This window comes from Lichenostomus cassidix, chromosome 1 (genome assembly GCF_008360975.1).
Source record: "Lichenostomus cassidix isolate B80296 chromosome 1, HeHo_3.0, whole genome shotgun sequence".
In the NCBI taxonomy this organism is placed as follows: domain Eukaryota; kingdom Metazoa; phylum Chordata; class Aves; order Passeriformes; family Meliphagidae; genus Lichenostomus; species Lichenostomus cassidix.
In genome coordinates this window covers 96,917,926-96,937,587 of record NC_139479.1, presented here as the reverse complement: position 1 = coordinate 96,937,587, position 19,662 = coordinate 96,917,926, and the positions used below count along the sequence as shown (strand labels likewise).

At 39.1% G+C, this 19,662-nt stretch overlaps 1 long non-coding RNA gene across 1 annotated transcript; it reads left to right on the top strand.

Moving 5' to 3' along the window:
• Positions 1-3,829: 3,829 nt before the first annotated feature.
• LOC146445365 (uncharacterized) lies at positions 3,830-19,454 on the top strand. The gene is made up of 4 exons (XR_014851753.1): positions 3,830-3,927; positions 16,110-16,204; positions 18,474-18,548; positions 19,004-19,454. It is a non-coding gene; the product is annotated as an uncharacterized LOC146445365 (long non-coding RNA).
• Positions 19,455-19,662: the final 208 nt, after the last annotated feature.

Sequence of the window (19,662 nt, the reverse complement as noted above, 5' to 3'; positions counted from 1 at the left end):
TCTTGACTTTGAAAGGACATTTTTCAATACATTTATGAGTAAGCAAATAATAAAGAATAAAAAACCCCAAAAAACAACAACCAAAAAAACCCAAACAAAAAACTCTGCTGTTGCTGAATGAAACACCTTATTTGTGCATATTTTGTAAAATTCTGCTGTTTAGAGTAAATTCTTTAGAGCTTGATAATTTTAAGTAGAGATTCTTACTGCTGCTAGAAGTCATTGCAATTTTAATTTATTGTTTTGAATGCAGAGCTACGATCTATTTAAAAATGACAAATTTTGAAAATGTTCATCTTAATTTAAATTTTAAAAAAAATTGGGTTTTTTTTAGCTGGAACAAAGTCTATGGAACCACTGGGGCTTTCTAATGTTTCTTTTCTTTTCTTTTTTTTTTTTTTTTTGAGACAGATTCAATTTTAAATTTAAGATCTTAATTTGCTGAGCAACATTTTCAGGAAAAGAAACCAAAACATTTCCCACTTCTCATTTTAGATGTCACTCCCTTTCCCTTCATGCTTGATTTAGTCATAATTGCATCTAAGTTTAAACAGTATGAAACTTTCTTTATTGCTGCAGAAGTTCGTTAACTCACTTAGCTACCTTTGAGTGTGGTCTGTTCTGAAGGCATAGATCAAACATCATATCCACAGCAACCCATATTGGCAGCTGTCTCCCCACAGCAGCCATCCAGCTTGGCATCCTGTTCCATATCAATATATTTACAGCCTGAGTCAAGGGAGAAAAACATTTATGGGAGTGCTACTGTGCAATGTAAACATCAGGTGCTGTGTCCAGAGCTGCCACCTGCACAGGGCAGTAGCAGCATTGTGCTCTCTTCAGTTAGCTCTCATTTTAGAGAGCCTTTTGCATAGAAAGAGATGGGGATTAAAAAACCCCATAAAATAAGGATTCATGTTGGGAAGAAGCATTGCTGAATGTGAATGCAATTTATGTGAGAGCTTTCTGGACACATGTGGGACAATCCTGTACTTTGGTAAGCTGGGTTTAAACCAAATAAAGGCCACACAACCTACAAAGACTTTACTTGCAATCTTGGCTGTTCTTTACCTGATAAATCTTAGATTTTTGTGTTTTAAGGAAGGTTAACCCATAAGTTTTGATGTTTCAAACACTAATGTCTCTTTGTTCCTAGGATAGTGGAAACCACAACAGAATTGAAAAGCAATTTTACAATGCTCTGAAAGCCAAGAAGCAGATCACACATTTTGCCTGAAGCTATGGAACCTACTTCCATAGTAAAGAAAAAAAAAAAAAAGCAGAAAAGAGGAGATATTCTAGAGATCTTACAAAATAAAAAATGTACACTAATGCAAAGGATGCACAATGAATGTGGAAGAAAATGCAACAAAAGAGTCCATGTTCAAGATGGGAATGGACTTCAATGGGAATGAGTCTTCATTGAAGTGTCAGATGACACAATAATCTGTTTTTTTATTAATATTAAGATTATTTACAAGATATACCAATTACCCCTTCTTACTAATACAATCTTCTAGGGTTTATTCCTTAGTAAGCTATCATGCAAGTCTGAAAATTTCCTAGTAGAAGTGTGTCTTTGGGAAGAATCAGAGAGAGAGAAATCATAAATCATCATCTAGATTTGTTCTGAAAAGATGTTTTGCTGTATTATGGAGACAGTGACAAAATGGTAGATGAGGAATATCACATGCTTTCCAGGAGAATGAAAAGGGTTAGATTTGTATGGTACTTTAACAGCAAACCTATGATACTTCAGTTTGAGGCTGTAAGAAATAAGATCTGTGGTGAGATGTCAACTTATGATTTGTCCTCCTCTCCTTCCTTACCATGGGGCAAGCACAGGCTGCCCTTCAGATGAGAATAACAAGATCTGGCTTGACCCCCAGTACAAAGAGTTGTACAGCCCTTGCAGCAGCGTGAGTCATGAAAATAAACTCCCCTGGATCCCCATCTGCCATACATTATCCAGCAGCAACTTGTCCTTGGAATGAACTAAGTAGAGGTTTCCATCTGGCCAGCAACCAATTAGTCAGTTTGCATGGTGACCTTTTGCCTTGTGATTGATTTTAAACGAAGTCTCCAAAATCTGTATTGTTCTGGGTAGGAAACATCTGAAATCACTTTTCAAAGAGAGCTTGGCACCTCCCCACTATTATACCATTGTGCAATTTAAAATACATCATCTCACTTATTGTTCCATCTATTTGATCTGCAGGCCTGCTTTATACATGGAGCCACTCCCCTGGAAACAAAGAGATCTCCCATTCCTTTTGAGACTGAATTAAACGGCCATCCCCAGGAGTACTTCTGCTGGATCCAAATATCCAGCAATCTGCAATGTACAGAGACTGCCTGTCACCATTTCTAAGAGACAGGAAGGAAGAATCCTAAAAGTCAACTTAATTTTCTTAATTTTGGACATATGATCTGTAGATCAGAGTATATCAGGGAGGTTGAACTTGCAATCCAGTCCCAGAGGACAGAGGAATGGCTTTATTTTGTCTTGAAGACCCAAGCCAAAATCAATTTCATCGACTGGTTTTATTGTTAATATATAGTAAAGCATACACATTTTTTTTTTCAAATGATACCACTTCTTAAAAGTGTGCTTATTTTTTTCATCCTTACCCACTGATAAAACAACTAATGAGGTGAATAGGGTCTATCAATGTCTGCATTTGAAGATTAAATTATTAAAAACTGGCATTAAAAAGAGCAAAGTTTGCTGAACACAGTTTCCAGTGTAGTATTCAGTAAGATGCTGTAGACTTTAATATAACTGTCATCTGTGAAGCAGTTATCTTCGTTTTAGATAAGGTTTTTTATATTATGATGCTGCCTTACAATTTTACCTTTTGTTTAAAATATTAATCTTGGTTTCTTGTAGAATAATTTAATAATACATCATCCTAAACTAGCAACCACTGTCTATCAGAAAAATCAAACACATATCCTTTAAAACACCAGCTAACAAGCAAACATTATAATTTCTAACCTCTTACAAACTGGAAGTGGAAAACCCCCAACCCCTATGATTGATTACATACAGTTAATCTTCCTTTATGGTCACATAAAGATTAGAGGATTAGACTGCTTTTGCTCCTTTCTAAACTCTTCTGTGATGATGCAGAAGTGTAACAAATTGATCTACTCAGAACATTTCTGGCACAGGCCAGTTGAAGAAGGCACCATCTTTCAGCATATCTAGCTGACCAATGTGTGTTGCACCAAGTTACTCTCCTAATTTTCCTGTAGAATATGTTTTGCTGTGAAGGAGTTAAATCTAATATATCTGGAGATCTCACACCACTGAATGCATCTTTTCTATGGTGCAGTTTAAAAACAGTCACATACTGTATAAGAAATATTATGATGGAAAATCTCAGGAGTCACAAGTTAGACATGTAGTGCAAGATGTCATGCAACGGCAGAAAACAGCTCACTCTCCTCAAACAAAGTCTATGGGGGAACACCTCAGGAGACATTCTCACCAACATATGGTGCACTGGCTGATCAGACTGTGTATGTCTTTATCTTTTGGCTTAGGTTCAGCTCTTTTGCCTTAGCACAGCTTGTACTGCCAGCCTAAGTTGTCAGCCTAAGTTGCAAACTTTCAAGCTTGCAAAACCCTGTGTCTGAGGCTCACCTTCATGAAATACAAAGAGTTTATGGATACTCCTAATTCTGTGGATACTCCACAGGTGTCCTGGCACCTTAAGTCACAGAAGTATATTCCTCTCCTCTGTGCTCAAGAAGGTGGGGAGTGACATGACACCTCTTCTGCTATTTTATGTCCTAAAAGAATTGCTTTAATGTGTCAGGTTCTGTCATCTCTACATCCTTTGTGCAATACAACCATGGTGGAGCTGTCTGTCCATCTGTACCACTGAAGAATTTTCCCTGGGAGTGTGACCAAAGCTAGAGGTGCCTGTGTTCAAAGCCTAATGAAAACCTGGCAATGATGATGTGCCTGTATTGGCACTCAGGAGGATGCTCACTCCTCCTGCTCTCCCTCTGGCAGCTCCTACCTGCTCCCTGTATACTTATCTGACTGGGCTTCCAGCAAGTGAATGCATTTGTACTGAAGCTCAAAACAGGCATCAAAGGGCTCTGTGGGCTTCCATCAGTCCTAAAGGGGTTGAGACAGCAGCAGTGTCATGAACAGTGTCACTACCACACAGTATCAGGGCAAGAAATGTGATGAGGAATTGAGAGGAAAAGACAGGAACCATCAAGAAAGTGAGTACAGCAACAGTGGCAATGGGGAAAATCAGAGGTAGAGGAAATATGGTGAGATCTTATGCTGAAGAAAAACAGAAATAAATGAAAATATTAATGGGAAGCAAATGAGAAGACCTAGAAAAGAGCGGAAGCAGTTGAGGACCTAATAGGGGACAGAATGAATCACAGATACCAACAGAAACGCCAAGTATTATTGAAGCTGGGGTTAACCTGCCTGAAACTCACAGGAGGGCTCCCCTCTGCTAAGAAATTGTATCCATCTCTGGCTCCCCTGGTTTGCTAAGACTGCCTATGTCTTCCCAAAAGTGCTTGCCCAGTCTTCCCATGTGCCATGCTGAAATTTCTGCCTCCCCATATCTGCTGTTTCTGCTCCAGGGAATTCTGTCAAACATTTTAAGTCTCCATCTGATGCTGTTCGCTGTTGCCGAAACACTCTTTAAAACCAATGTTAATGGCTGTGCACATAATGTAGGTAAACATGCAAGTCAGTTAATTAAAGAAGTTGCAGAAAATGTTTTATAAGCTGTTGCACAAAGGTCGGTGGCCAGGCCATGGGGCAGAAGCAGTGTGCCTCATTCCCAGGGAGAGCACCCTGTGTCCAGGAAGCTTTGGAATGCACAGCTGTTGCCTGGTGTATAGCTCCACACCACCCCTAGCACTACATGGGGAGTAAATCCAACACTTTTTTGCTTAGCAGAAAGCTGACACACAGCAAATCCAGACTTCCATCAGAGATGTCTTCAGGGGTTGCAAGTGACCAAGGGCCACTGCATTAACACATTTTAATTAGACTTTTTCTGAAGGAAGTTCTATATTGCCAGGAATCCAGGTTTCAAAGTCTCAGCATCAAAGCAAAAGAACTTGCATTACCAGAATGACAAATAAATATCACTGAAGCATTCCCTTACAATAATGAAGGACTGATAGCTGAGATATATTGAGCAAAATTCACTTAGCTCAGAAGGCCTCAAGAAATTGGTGTAATTTGTTAGCTCATAGCAACATGAATGGAAAAATAAATGTAATCCTTGATAGCGAGAGTTACTTCCACACAGAAGACAATGGAAATAAAAAAGGAGTTGCTGGAGCCAGGAGATATGAGTAAAGATTGGAGTTTAGCTATATCAAAGAGTATAGTCTGAAAGGAAGAAAACGTAAATAAGGATGTAGAAAATCTCCTGATATACCAAACAGTGTCTATTGAATTCCAAAAGAAATAAAAGTTGGCATAGTCCATTATCTAGAAAAATCCCACATTTTTAGTTCAAATGCAGCTATTTTTCACAAGGTCAAAAAGACTCAAATCTACCAGGGATGAAATATGAACAAAAAATAGACTAGCTGAAATTGCATTCTGAATTTATTCATCATTCATTTGATCACAGATGGCATATAGTTCAGCAAGAATCTGATTATATGATAAATGGTTGGTTACTGGTGTAGCACAGCACAAAGAAAGTGCACTTTTACCATATGGTTACTGAAAGCTGATTTAATCAATGTGCAAAGGGTAACTGGAGAAGGGGTGGTGTTAGAATAAGTAACTTCCAATAAAACCTTAAAAAATTGCAGCTCCTGGCAGAATTAAGATATCAGTGATTACTAATGAGTACTGAATTAACAACTGCATTATACCCTGAAAAAGAATGGGACTGATGCCACTCTTCAGACAAGGTGTAAAACTGATCTCATCTTGTCCTTCATTGTCCCATCAACCTTTTTGCTTGAATGGGGATTCAGTCCCAAAATCTTGACCCAAGTGCCTCCAGGAACACCTCAGAGAAGCCAGTATTAATTTCAGCTTTATTCATGTTGCAATGTGCCCCCTGGCAGGCAGCACTTTGCAGTCCCAGAGGAGCTGTTTCAGCACAGCATGAAGTCATTCTTAGGGAGGCAGGTCAAGTTTTACAAGGCACTCAGGAGTGACATCTTTGAGGATGAAAGATGTCATATGATTTTGTTGGTAAGAGAGGAAGGGACTCAGAGGGTTCAGTCCAAATAGTGATCATCTGACCTGACCATTCTCTGCTCTGCTGCTTCTTCTTTCCATGCATCTTCTGCTCATTGACCCCCTTAACTGAGGGGGAGTGAAAACAAAAATTCGGTAAGACCAAATCAATATGTTGAATTTCTCCCTGTAAAAGGACTTATTATTTATCCAAGAGAAAACAAGAGAGAGAGAAATGGGGGAATCAATTGCTTTTAACCCATCAGGGTGATGAGTTGACCTCAGCTATATTCCCAAACTAGCTGGTTTTTAGAGGTGTGCTGTCAAGCAGGGACACACAGCTTCGGTGTGCCTGCAGGGAAATGAGATTAGCTGGACAGCAGGCCTCTGATGTAGTGCCTCCTAGTCTCTCCAAAAATCTGTGTCAGATATATGCAGCTGTTACTGCAGCTACTTCTGGCAGTGAGTTTTCCCTAGGCCTTGTCTATCCTGCATTAAAGCTGGTGCTGCTGATACCCTAGGCAGCTATGGCAGCACAGAGCTCAGGACCCAGTGGAGAAACAGAACAGGTATTTGGGCACCTGGGATTCACATCAGCCCCAGTGTTCTCTGTTTAATGGACTTGAAAGTTGGATGAGTCACACTGCAACCAGCATTACACAGCAGAGACAGCCTGTGAAAGCAAAAATATGAGCACTGGAATTTATGGCAGGAGTAACTCCAGGACACTCCAAGTTATTCCTGCTCTAAGGATGGCTTTGGCTTTGCATATTTATGCTTTTTTGAGCTGTAGAGTGATTTGTTTGCTGTAAATGGCTCCTCCAGACCCAAATTATTTCTAGTTATTTTCACAGGCTATTACAGTTAAAATTCTCACCCCTGATGACTTGTGCCTTCTGGACCATGTTCACACAGATTTATAAGTTTAAAAAATACTAAAAAATGGAGCAACTGTGGTTTAACAAATAGGCTCTATGGAGGCATAATCAGGGAACCATACCAGATCTCTACAGCCTCCCACTTTATCTTTCTATATGACACAAAAGTTATGTTATTCCTGTGGCCCACAGAGGAAGTAGGACATATCATTACCAGCTTGCACTTCTAGCTGTAAGAAGAGGTATAAAAGGCTTCCACAACAGAAAAATGCAGTCAAATCTTTTGGGTTCCTTCCAGCAACCCAGTCTCTTTGAATGAAGATGATAGATGTGATCACAGAGAATACAGGATGGATGGGAATAGCAGTGTATTATTTTCTGGCTGCTGCCCACTGCTTTGCTCCTGTGAGTGGGCTGGAAAGGGGAAATATGTAGAGAGTTGCCTTTGATTTTATGCTCTCTCATCAATGGAGGAACCTCAGCTGGGAAGCTACAGGCAGCACAAAACCAAGCAAACCAGAGAACCTGGTCCTTATGCAAATGTTTCAAACTATCCATGCTGTTGCCATCTGAAACAATACCCTGACATTTAGAACTGAAGGAAAGTATTTTACTGTGGTAACTAAGCTAAGTAGGCTTTCAGCCTACAAAAAAGTTTGATGTCTGATGTTCTAGATTCTCAGGTAACCCTTATGATAAAGATTTGTACTTCTCACCATAGTATGCTGCAAGCAGTATTTAGTTCTGTGGCACATTTTTGCGATAATGATAGTTACCATAAAACTGTACAATGAATAAAATTTAAATACATGGTTTGAAGAGCAACCCAAAATACTTCAAAAAAAGAAGTCCGAGATCTACTTTTGCTGTAGAGGAGCATTTCTAGTAAATCACATCTCACTACTGATTAAAGTTCTGCCATCTGGAGTTCACCGAAGTGGTATCTGGCATTCCAACAATTTTAGGAAATATGCCGGAGCTATAATAATAAAACCGAATATCCTGGTTTTAAATAGACAGCTTCTCCAGCTGATCTTTTTAAGAGATATGCTCCAGTTCCAGCAGAAGGCTTGGCACACAAGCAATGATGCTTGGTGAAATTCTGTGCCTGAGGTTGCACTGGAGGTCCACTGGCTGAACATGATTCTTCCTTCTGGTTTTACAGTTGTGGCTTGAGAGTCTCACCTAAGTTAAGGACTTTAAGTATAAAAATATAGAGGAACTTCCTATTGCCCAAGGCCATAGGCACCTCCAGAACATAACTGAGCCCCATTAAGGCACGAATTATCTACTTACCATTCTTTATTGAACACAGAGACTGCACTCCTAAATCATTTACAATTGGGCAGAATGCATTTGGGTCTATGACTATGCATACTGTATCAAAGACTTGATCTTAATTAAGCATTACCTAACCTATTGAATTAGGATCCTTCCTATATCTCTGCTATTTATAATTAGGCTAATTAGGCCATGATCAAAAAAATTATGGATGCTAGACCTTCAAAAGTGTGTGACACCTGATGTTCTCAGGTACATACAGTCCTGTCTGACAGCAGTTCAGGCTCTCCAAGGGTCTTCCACACATCCAAGACTTCCTCAGTTTAGCAGATGTAACCTACCCAGAAGCTGCTTCTGGCCCATGCAGCACAACAAGGTCCACAAAGCACATTTTTACTCATCTGATGAGGTTAGGGGTGCTCTGATGTGTAGTCATGAAAAGCAAAAACACTTGCACCAATTACATTTTATAGCACACTGATAAAAGAGGAGAAATATGAGTTGATCTGCCCTTTCTTTCTTTTAAACAACAGATTAATGCTAAAGTCACCACAGAGAAAGCATGTGGGTGGCTGATTCCATTTTCTGGAACCAAATCAGATAGGTAGGCTAAGCTTAAATGAATTAAGTGAAAAGAATCTATTTATATTCAGAGGCTTCTATTATTTGGATTTCTTTACATTGTCAGAGGAGATGCCTGGTTCTGGCATTGCAGTAATTGCAAATAATCTTGCATCAAAACTGTATTTCACCAAGTTATCTTCTTTTACAGTCCTGTTCTTCAGTGGTCCTCCCCAAAAAAAGTGTCCTATGCAATACACACTGCTTTTTAAACAACTTCTGTTCAGAATTTGTTACTTCTGTGTTCCTTATGTTTCTTTTACAATTATACATCAGCTTGTCAGTGATCCATGAATTAAACTGACAGCAACTGGAGCAGTACCAGTTCTACTGGCCACGATGTGTCTTTTATATTGATGATGTCAGTTGTGAATATACAATTAGCTATTTATAAGCAAACTCCCCATGTTTCATAAATAAGTGCATTTCCTCTTCAATAATATGAATAAATCTTTCCACAAGCCTAGTATATTTACAAATACTTCGAGAAAATCTCAGTGCTAGCTGGATTGAAGTTCAGTGAGGTATTGTGCATTCAAATGTCACCTTTCAGAAGAATAGGTACTGGAATTTCACAACAGACATCAAGCATTGCTCTTATTTGAGTAATAGCAAACAGAGTTCTGCTTCTGTATTTTAAATGCAATGCATAGTAGTGTATTAAAAACCTTAAAATAAAATGGGAAAACTAAATTTTATGCGAGCCTTCAGTCAATTCTTTTTTGTAATAGCAATATCACAGACTATTTGTACTAGCTTGAATGTGACATTGAATGTGTGCAATGAATTTTTTTCCTTTGTCATTTTTCTTTCAGTCTCTCTCCTCTGTAGCTTTAACCTTTCCTACTTCTCTTTTCTTTACTTTCCCTAACATATGCACCCTACTCTTTTCATTGTGAAGCAGCATGCATTTCTGCAACTCTGTTATCCTGAAGAATGTAAAAGTACTCTGCAAACTTTTAGTGATTAGCCCACTGCAACACAGCCAGCCTCATTTTACCACCATTGGGGTGAAAATTACGATCTAACAATTACATTTGAAATTACATATAACAATACACAAGCTTGAGGGTTGTTTTTTAAGTTGAGGTCAGCAGCTTGTGTGCAGGATCTGTCCTGTGCACTGGATGATATCTCTAGTGAGCTATGCAGATGTAATTGCCCAATGCAGTCACAATTATCCAAACTGGAATTTTACCAGGACACGATGATCCACATGTTTACTAAAGATGCCATGAAGTTGTTCCCAAAAAGTGTTTGGAAGCCTGTTTTTAAAAATGTCGCCCTAAAGACAAAAAAACCCCCAGAACTTCTGGAAATCATGGAACCTCCTTGGGGATTGTCTGGTACCAACCATGCCCTGGTCTCACTCCTGAAGGGATCTTTCCCTCACAGCGGGGAGTGCAGAGGAAAACCCTGTACTACCACTCTGGCTTCCTTCTGCAAACAATTCCCTTGCATGAAGAGGAAACAGTCTCAATTCTTTATATTTTTTTAATAAAATGTTTTCCTCTACCTCTTATTCCATTGCAAACTTACGGAAATAAAAAGCACGTTTCAACTTCTTCAGTTACATTTTTCTGTTTTGTGTTTCTTTTCTTCTGATCTTTTTGCTTTCATCTGCTGACTTTATTATACCAATTTAGCTGCCACAGATGTTTTTTTCCCCTTTTCTTTTAATGGATATGGCATTGAAAAGAACTGCTTCTGGCCTTCTGCCCACAGCCACTACTTTTTGGTGTCTCCTTTTCCCCCCTACCATCACTCTTTAAGTGACTTGCAACGAATCTTGCAATACTGTGAGATGCTGACAGCTTTGTCAGCAGACAGAGTTCCCACTTGGCATTGCAAGTGGTGTCCCAGGCCATCTCATCAGCCAAGGCAAATTGTCACATCTTCATTGATTTTCCTGAAATCAGCAGAGCTTAACAATTTAATTCAGCTGGATAAATGGACTGCTGAATTCCCAAAGTACACCCCGAGACTGAGTTTGGGGTTTCTTTTTATAACTTCAACAACAGCAGCAAAACCATAAGTTCATCCTAAGCTTCCTTCTCACCACCCTTTAGGAATTTCCCATGAAGTGTTTTCCATATTGGACTCTGGTTGGCACCAGTCAGAGTCACCTTCTTTTCTTTCAAGCTTTCTCAGCAGCCCTGCATGACAAGGGTTTGAAGGGATGCTTCTGGAAACACATCCAGCACCTTGCAGCAACAGGCAGAGATCAGCTGTGCAGCGAGGCTGGCAGAGGACCAAAGTGAGGGATAAGGCAGGACCATGCTGCAGACAGCTGCCAGGTCCTGTATCCTAATTTCCCTCATCTTTACTGAATGGCAGGGGACACCCTTTATAGGGGGACATTTGATGACAGCAGCTGGTCAGTCCCAGTGCCTTTCAGAAAGTACAACAGGAGAGGACAAGGGAAGAACTTTTTGATACTCCTCCTGCTCAGCACTGCAAGGTTTTGACAAGTATCAGCATTTCAAAATGTCTTCCCTGTTCCTCTAAAAGCTAAAAGTTCCTCATGATTGTCAAAACTAAAGACTGAAAGTAGAGAGGAAGCTGGCAAATCTCTCCATCATAAAATGTTGGAGAATATCTTTAATGTAATTTGACAATTAATTCCTAGGAAAGCAGATAGTACTCTCTGCACCCTGCCTAACTTAAACTGCAGGTCAAAATCACAGCCATATGACAACTATGTTACTTGTTAATTCAAAGGATTTCTTTTTCCTTTAGGTTCCCCCCAGCTCTAAATTCAGTTGCATGTTCAAATTTAAAGCTTCCTGACCCTTTAATTTCTGAGAGAATAGAATCTGAGCTGCTGGTTTTAGTTTAAACTTTAATCTAAGAAGGAGCTGCACCAATGTGTGAAGAATCACATATTGCCCATAGATCAAACCTTCTGAACAGCATCATCTAGATGGGATATGTAACACCCTTGCCCTGTAAATTTCCAGGTGTTTCTCAGATCTTTCAGGTAGAAACACCAGAACTCCAGAAGGAAAGTGGTTTACCTGAGATCATGTCAGTGATTACAGAGTTGTTTCCTACTCCCATTCTGATTCCTACATGCAAACATAAAATCATAGCTAAAAGTCAAGCTGAAGCCCTATAGCTTTTCCTTCCATTCTTACATTTTCCCTGCAATGAGATATTTTGGTCTAGTTTCTTTTCTACCTATGACCCCCAAATCCTTCCAATGCAGTGTGCTTCTTGGCCAATTCCAAGTAGTTATTGTCAACTTTAACAACCATATTACTGCATATTTGGCTGACCACAAGCTACATTAGATGTAGTTTTATACAACTTTCATTAAATGTTTTCAGATCTACTAAGTTTTATTGCCACATGGAAACATAAAATAGATGCAAGGGCTATATAGCTGTGCTCTGTTTCTTGGTTTGTAAGAGCAGCACCAGAGTTCACTTATAATCCTTTATAATGGTGTTCACCTGTAGTCTACTCTCCTGCCCAAGCTTGTTTTTGACTTCAATGCTTTCAACAATCTCTTGATGCACCCAAGAAATTCTTGGGAGCAATAATGTGAACAGGAATATTATAAGGTGTGTTCATGACAATGCTGTTTAAATGAAAAATGTGTTTGCTTCTAAATAAATCTCTGTCAAAATCCTTCCATTTAAACAATGGTGATTCTATTTCTCCTTGCTTCACTTGAGGTGGAAAGTCACAAGGAAAAGGGGAGATGAAGCATTCCTTGTACCCAACACTGACAGGAAAAAGAAAGGCAAGGGTGCTGAAAAAAAAAAAAGAAAGAGAAGAGAGAGAAATTGCTAAGATCATATTTGGAAAAATAATCTAAATCCCGTGGTTGGACAGAATGACATCACATGTCTGGGTATGAAGCCATCACTCAGAACACTTATCCAGGAACAATCCTCAGCGGCAAACTGCAGACAACTCCCTGGACATCCCAGCTCAGCCAGGTTCTTCTTGTTTTTCTACTGGCAGCATGTTGCTGGAGTTGCCACAGCTGCTGTGATGGAGTTGCCAGCAGCTCTAACCCCGAGTACTTCACATGAAGAACTCACAATGCTCTCACAATGCTCTCAGAGTGGCCTTGCTGACACTCTGAGTTCTGCCAGAAGTGGTCAGACAGAAGCATCAGAGTATTTACTGCCCTTTGTGGAAAGGCCTAATCTGGAATCAGAAAAACATATTAAGAACCAAACAGGCTGTTCAAATTGGGGTATACTGCTTTATTGGTCCTTTCATAAAGAAATACACTGAAAATAATTTTATCTTTCACCTGAGTAACTTAAGGATGTTATTAGTGGACTGTTATTTCCATTTTGTTCTCTGACTGTTTTTCACTAATGAGATTTCCAACAGCACCTTAATTCACATTTTTGCTAAGTATACTTCTCTTGCCTAGCTTCTTCATTAAAACCAACTATTTTTGTTTGTTCTATAGCTCTCAGCACAGACTTTGACACTAATTATTTTTTCTCCCTATCAGTTAATGACTTTAACCTAAAATTTACACTTACCCCCTCCTCATCAAAGCTGATAAATTTTCCTTGGAACCAAGTATTGTTGAAAGCTGAGAAGACTTCTGTTAGATTTTCAATCCATTGCAATAATTTATGTGGTAAAACAGAAATCTCACAGCAAACCAAGGATTTCCTAGCCAGGGGCCTTAAAAATTCTAAGATGAACACAGATGGTAACTGTAGAATTCCCAGGAGCTTGGGAGGGAAATTAAGAATAATTAAATTATTTTTAAGTTTCTCAAGTGCTTTGGGAATCCCTATATGTCACCAAATGCCTCCCACACAATAGCTTCTTCTTCCATTAAATGAGTTAAATTTTCAAAACTTAAAAAAAGCTATCACATCATCCAATTTAGAAAGGTCTACAAATCTGTCCTTGTTAAAAAGCAGCACAGAAATTACTTTGAATCAGTGCTGTTGATACCGAACTAACATGGCCCAGTTTTGCAAAATGTTACAAAGATCTGGCTGAAGAATTCCTGTGTGATTAATGTCTCAGCAGTGCACCATTGGCCTTCTGTTGACAGTAGTTAGGGAATATTTTCCATTTATTTCAGGGGGCAACAAATTATACTTTTAGGCAAGAGTATATTTGCTATTTAGTTCCACACAGTTGTATCCTGGAACACCAGGAACCCAGTCATACCATGTGAACTCATTAATTTCTTTAATGCAAATATTTCCTTATTCTGTCCTTGCAGATAACATGGAGATATTTCCCCTTTTGTCTGTGAGTGCACCTAATTCTAATCTAAATTCTATATTCAAAGACACATTACTGCAATTCCACAGTTAATATAAACTACATTTCCATTAGTGTTTTGGTGCTTCACTTCATTTAATTCTTAAACAAATTAGTGGTTTCTAAACCAATTGCTCTCCAGCCATTAGTAATAGATGGCATGGGCTTGATGAGGCTCTGCTTATTTGAGCTTTCTAGGGGCACTTACAGCAATGCAAAGTAAAGCAGTGAAAGGCATAACACAGGGAACAGTTTTATATTAATACAAACAGGTAGGAATAATTAAACTCCTTGGTCTTTTTCCCTTGCGAGTTATATATGGCAACTTCTTCTCATTATGATATTTTTATTTTTCTTATGCACTGCAGCAGCCAACCTTCAGCTTTATTTCATAAATACCTGTGCACTTTCAGTATCACCTGGTATTTCTGGGTTTGAATAAATCTCAGGTCTCAAAGGAACTACTTAAACATAGCATGTATTTTGTGTAGCAATAGGGTTCTGGAAACCCTTGTATTTTTTTCAAGTTTTCCCCACCAAGAAACTCTATTGAAAATTCAGCTCAGTTTCTCTCAGAGTTCACCCTGCCTGTTCTTGAACTGCATTTTCCAAAATACTTGTAAGCCCGGTTTTCAGTGAAATTTCCATTCTGAAGAATTTCAGTTCCGTTTTGCTCTGCTCAGTTCTAATGACTGTACATGCTTACAGAATATAAGGATTTGTTAAATCTCTACTATCACCAAACCACAATTAAAAAATGTTTCTTTCAAAAGAACCACAACTTAATGCCACAGCGAGTGACTCCAGGTCTGCCCTTGTATCAGCAGAGCTCTGATGAATGGCACAAAGAAAGGCAGGATTTAAATCAATATCCTTCAATTGTTAAGGGTGATTACAAGTTCATGGTGACACTGCCTGCTTTGCCCGATACCTACTGTTCATGGGCTTTAAAAAAATCTAGGGCCCAAGAGAGGAAAAAACAAAAGAGGGAATCTGGTGGAACCAGTCTGTCATTGAAGTGAAGCCTGTTGTGTTTTCCTTGCCGAGGAGGTTTGACAGTGCCAGGTCACAAGTACGTAGGATTTGGAGGGGTTGTTGTTTTTCTTTTATCTTCTTAAATGGGAAATGTAAGTGATACTGAAACCACCACTGGTGGTGGCTTTTGGAGGAAAGCCAATGATTTTTCAAAGACCTTTTTTCTTCTTGCCTTTTACTATCTGCAGAAACAAGAAACACCATTCAAATGGGGTTTCTATCATTCTAATATTCTCCTATTAGGCAGTCAGAAGACTAGGATGAAAAAAAAGAATTTGTTTTTCCTTTTCTAAAGAAAGCTCTACCACTTCTGTGAGGGATTAAGCTCTGCCTTTACTTCACATTGTACTTTCCAGTGGTAACCCAAGGGTTTATTCTTAGTGTGCCTATTTTTAATTTTTTTTAGCCAGTAAGCTGTGGTGTCCTTATAGCAACAGGAAAATATTCCATTGAAGAGAAAGAATAACTCAGTCTGAGAACCACTAAGAAAAATCCATCTAGATGAGCAGCAATAAAAATCAGACATTTACATATTAATATTTTGACATCAGAAAAAGAACAGAGAATGAGATAAGACTTCTTAAAAAAGAAGTCCTTAAAAACAGAAGTTATCTAATTGCTTATTTTACCTAGACGTAGAACAATCTCTTTCTAGCTATCACATAGTAATGAGAAGTCATTATCTCGAACTCGTCTTTAATTAACATCAATCCTGATTAGTCAGAATATATTAGGCTTTTTGTCTGTTACCATAGTATTTGAATCTCCAGTAAAGGTGGAATTCAATCAGACATTATAATTTGCCCACCACCTCTGAGTAATTATTACTTTACCATGTTTTGCAGATTCTTTGTCCATTTTTGAGAGGTGGAATCTATTGTTGCTCAACCCTTTCTAACCCGGAGCACATCATGGCATGCCAGGTTTTTGCATGTTGTAGGTGAGTATCATGACAGGAGTCCAATGCTCAGAGTAACTGTAGTTGCCTTTGCTATTTTGAACCTTGACATTGGCCAAGATTTCAATATTGAAATTTTAGATTAAAGATAGTACATAAAAAGAAAGCTGTTTAAATAATAGAAGCTATTGACTGTGTAGAGGAATGAAGCTTGCTTCCACGTCACTTCTGAAGATCATTGTACATTCAGAGGCACTTGTGCCTCGAGGTAGAGTACAGACCAAGGTCTGCATGATTTGTGTGTAGGAGTAATGTACAAGAAAAGACACAGGACCCATTCCTCATTTTGTTTGGCTTTTTTTCCTGCTGGCATATCTATCCATACCCTTTTGCTTGTTGGTTCTTACCTTTGTGGTTATTAATAAGTGCTATCAGTACTTGTAGAAAATAGCAAATTCAAAATAACTTCCTGAATCTGATGAAATTTAACAGAGAATAACATTTTAGCAAGAGAATTCTACAGGCAGGTCAAAAATCATTAGGAATTAGAATTTTTTTTCTATTAAATTCCACAGGGGTTTGGTGTAATATCTGTTGAACCATATTACATTTCTCTGCAATTTCTTTGGATTTCATCCAGACTGAGCAAAAAAGATCCCCAGACTTAGTGTTTGTTAAGGTGGTAGTTCACCAGCCTGTGTGGAGCTCTGTGGGAGCTGAGCAGTTCTGAGCAGGCCTGCTGGAAATTCAGGTGCCCCATTTGGGAGATGAGGTGTCAGAGAGCCAAAGCCACCCTGAGCAGCCACTTGGGCTGTGGGTCTTGGATGCCTTCCAGCTGGGATGGGGTTGCATGGAGCACAGCCCACCTAGTGGCATTGTGGCATGTTTGTTCCAGCTGAAAGCGGTTGTTTTTTGACCTGCTTGTGCTTGGGACACAACAAAGGACCAGTGTGGATCCTAAAATCACATAACATTTTGCAGTCTCCCTAACTAATGGCCATGCAGGAGGGCTTAGCTCTGCTGTGAGCAGAAGAGTTTTGAGTTGCTCTAGTCAGTTAGTATGGGGTGAAAATAACTAAAAGCATCGCTACTTTTATTTTGGCTACAATTTCTTCTTCAGGGTGTTATTGCCCAGGAGATCATGGAGGTACAATATACTGATGCTGGCTTTCTGCCACTCAGGGATTCCCCTTCCCCTGATCATAAGGCAAGTGCACTCTCATGCAGACCTTTGACAGCCACACACTCTACAGGTCAGTTTTATCTCTATGAGAGAAGATGTGGAAGAAAGTTCCACTTTGGTTAAAAATAACTACCCCCTGCAAAAAAATTTCAATGCTTTGCTTCAGGTCACAGATGCAGATTAACAGCACTTCAAAAATATGCCATTAGCTACATGCATGCTAGTTTTGCAGGAAAAAACACACAAGAATATTCCCAGTTATTGCAGAACTGACATTTCAGCTTTACTACATTTCCAAGCAGGGAATAAGGGATTCAGTCAAAAAGGAATTACAAAACTAAAATCTCTTGCAGTGCTTTGAAAATTGAGAAAGACACAAGCCTCTAGTGAGCTTAATGAAGTATCAGAGTAAAAAATTATTTAGCTTCCTAAAAACAGAGCTTTTGTTTTCTATTTAAAGTAGGAAATCAAAGGCATGTCTTTAGTATTTTATTCTGTGAGGGAGCCAAAAAAAGGTTTTCTTTCAAGCACAAATAGTGAATTTGGAGATAAAGTGACACTTTTGAGAGCCTTTCATAAGACTTTCTCCTTGGTTAAAACACTTGAAATGTGGAAGTAGAGTGCTGCTACAGTCTTTCAGGAGGGAAAGGGTATAAAATTACTTCAGTGTTTTGTGATGTGATTTGGGAACACAGCACCAGACCAATTTTTCAGTTTAACTGGAGAATTAATGAATGGGACATGGTGAGAATGAGCATTTTGCTTGCTGCGTTTACTATATGTAAATATGTGAATGGTCCTGCTTCAGCAATTAAAAACTACCCATCTGGTTTTTTGAACTTGGAGTGATAGCTCCTAGCAAATCTATCACAAATGTTCCAACCCAAAGAACTACAAAACAGCCTAAAATAGGAAAAACTAGGATTGAACTTGTCCTTATTCTGTACTAGAGAGCCCAGCATATAGATGGTTCTGGTTTCCAACAAATCCAACAAGCCCCCTCTCTGAGTTCACCTTTTACCTTCACTCTACTCTCAATTAACACCTCATTAAAATACACACATGCTGAGCCCTTGCTTGTTGACCATCCCTTTTAGTGCCTTCATGCACTTGCATTATTTCCTACAGTATTTTTTGAACTGCAAACACAACCCTGAAAAATCCTGCATGAGAAATGATCAGGAAGCAGAGATATCGACACAAGTGAGTTTACCATTTGCCTCCTCGTTATTTGTGTTTGAGTTTCCAGTGAGATGTGGATATTAAATCAGATGTAGAGTGCAACAACAAAGGAGATCCTAGTTTGCCAGCTGACAAGGATGCTTCAAGACTAACTCTTTTCACATATTAGCACCCACATTAGCTGAGACAGACTTTTTTCCTCTGAAGAAAACTAACAACAACAACAACAACAATAAAATTATCAATGACAACAAAAAAATTAACCAAAACTCCAAAGCAAGAAACAAGTGATGAAACACAGTACTTTCAGACTCTGTGCACACTGAAGCTAAATTCTCTGAATACTCCATTGAATGCTGGGTCTCGTCAGTGTAGCTGAAAATATATTTCACTGTGTCAATGAATGCTTGGTAGAACTTGCAGAGGGCAGTGACAGAGGTGACTGCATTGAGCAAATCTAACGATTGCATTTGCAGGAGCCAGTCCTACTCACCTGACAGCTCTCCTTGCAGAGCATCATGTACCGAATCACTGCTTCCACACTGGCCTGCAGCTAGTGAAGACTGGCTTTTCTAACAACACAAGCAGCTAAATTTCTCACCTGCTCCATGCTAGAGCCCAACCCACCCTCTCTAGACAGTCTTGGCCATTCTTTGAGCTTAACCTTTTAAAAATCAAACAATATGAGAGGAAGTCAGAGCTGGTAAGTGCCTTTTCCCCACAAAACTCTTGCTCACTGTGACTTTTGTACTTTCTTTCTCAACAACTTCTCTGCAAATCCCTCAAACTTTCTCAGTTCAAAACAATCTGTACCACTGTCTCTGCTCTGCAACCTGGTGTCTTCACCAAACAACAGTTTCTCTTTTGAATAGATATATTCACAAGAAAATGTAGGAGGTGTTTGTTTGAAGTCAGATGAATTGCTGTGGTACAAAATTAGGGTAGTGTTAATCTCCTTATGTCATATAGGGTAATTTAATCAATTAGTTCTTAACTAGACCTCTTTATTTAAAGCTGAGTCTGCTGCTACTTGGGACAGACCTTGCTTCTTGTGAGTCAATGAGGTTTTGCTGCTTTGACTTCATGCTGAGGACTTAGGAAAAGTGTGCAATGATGCTACAGCTACTCTGCCATA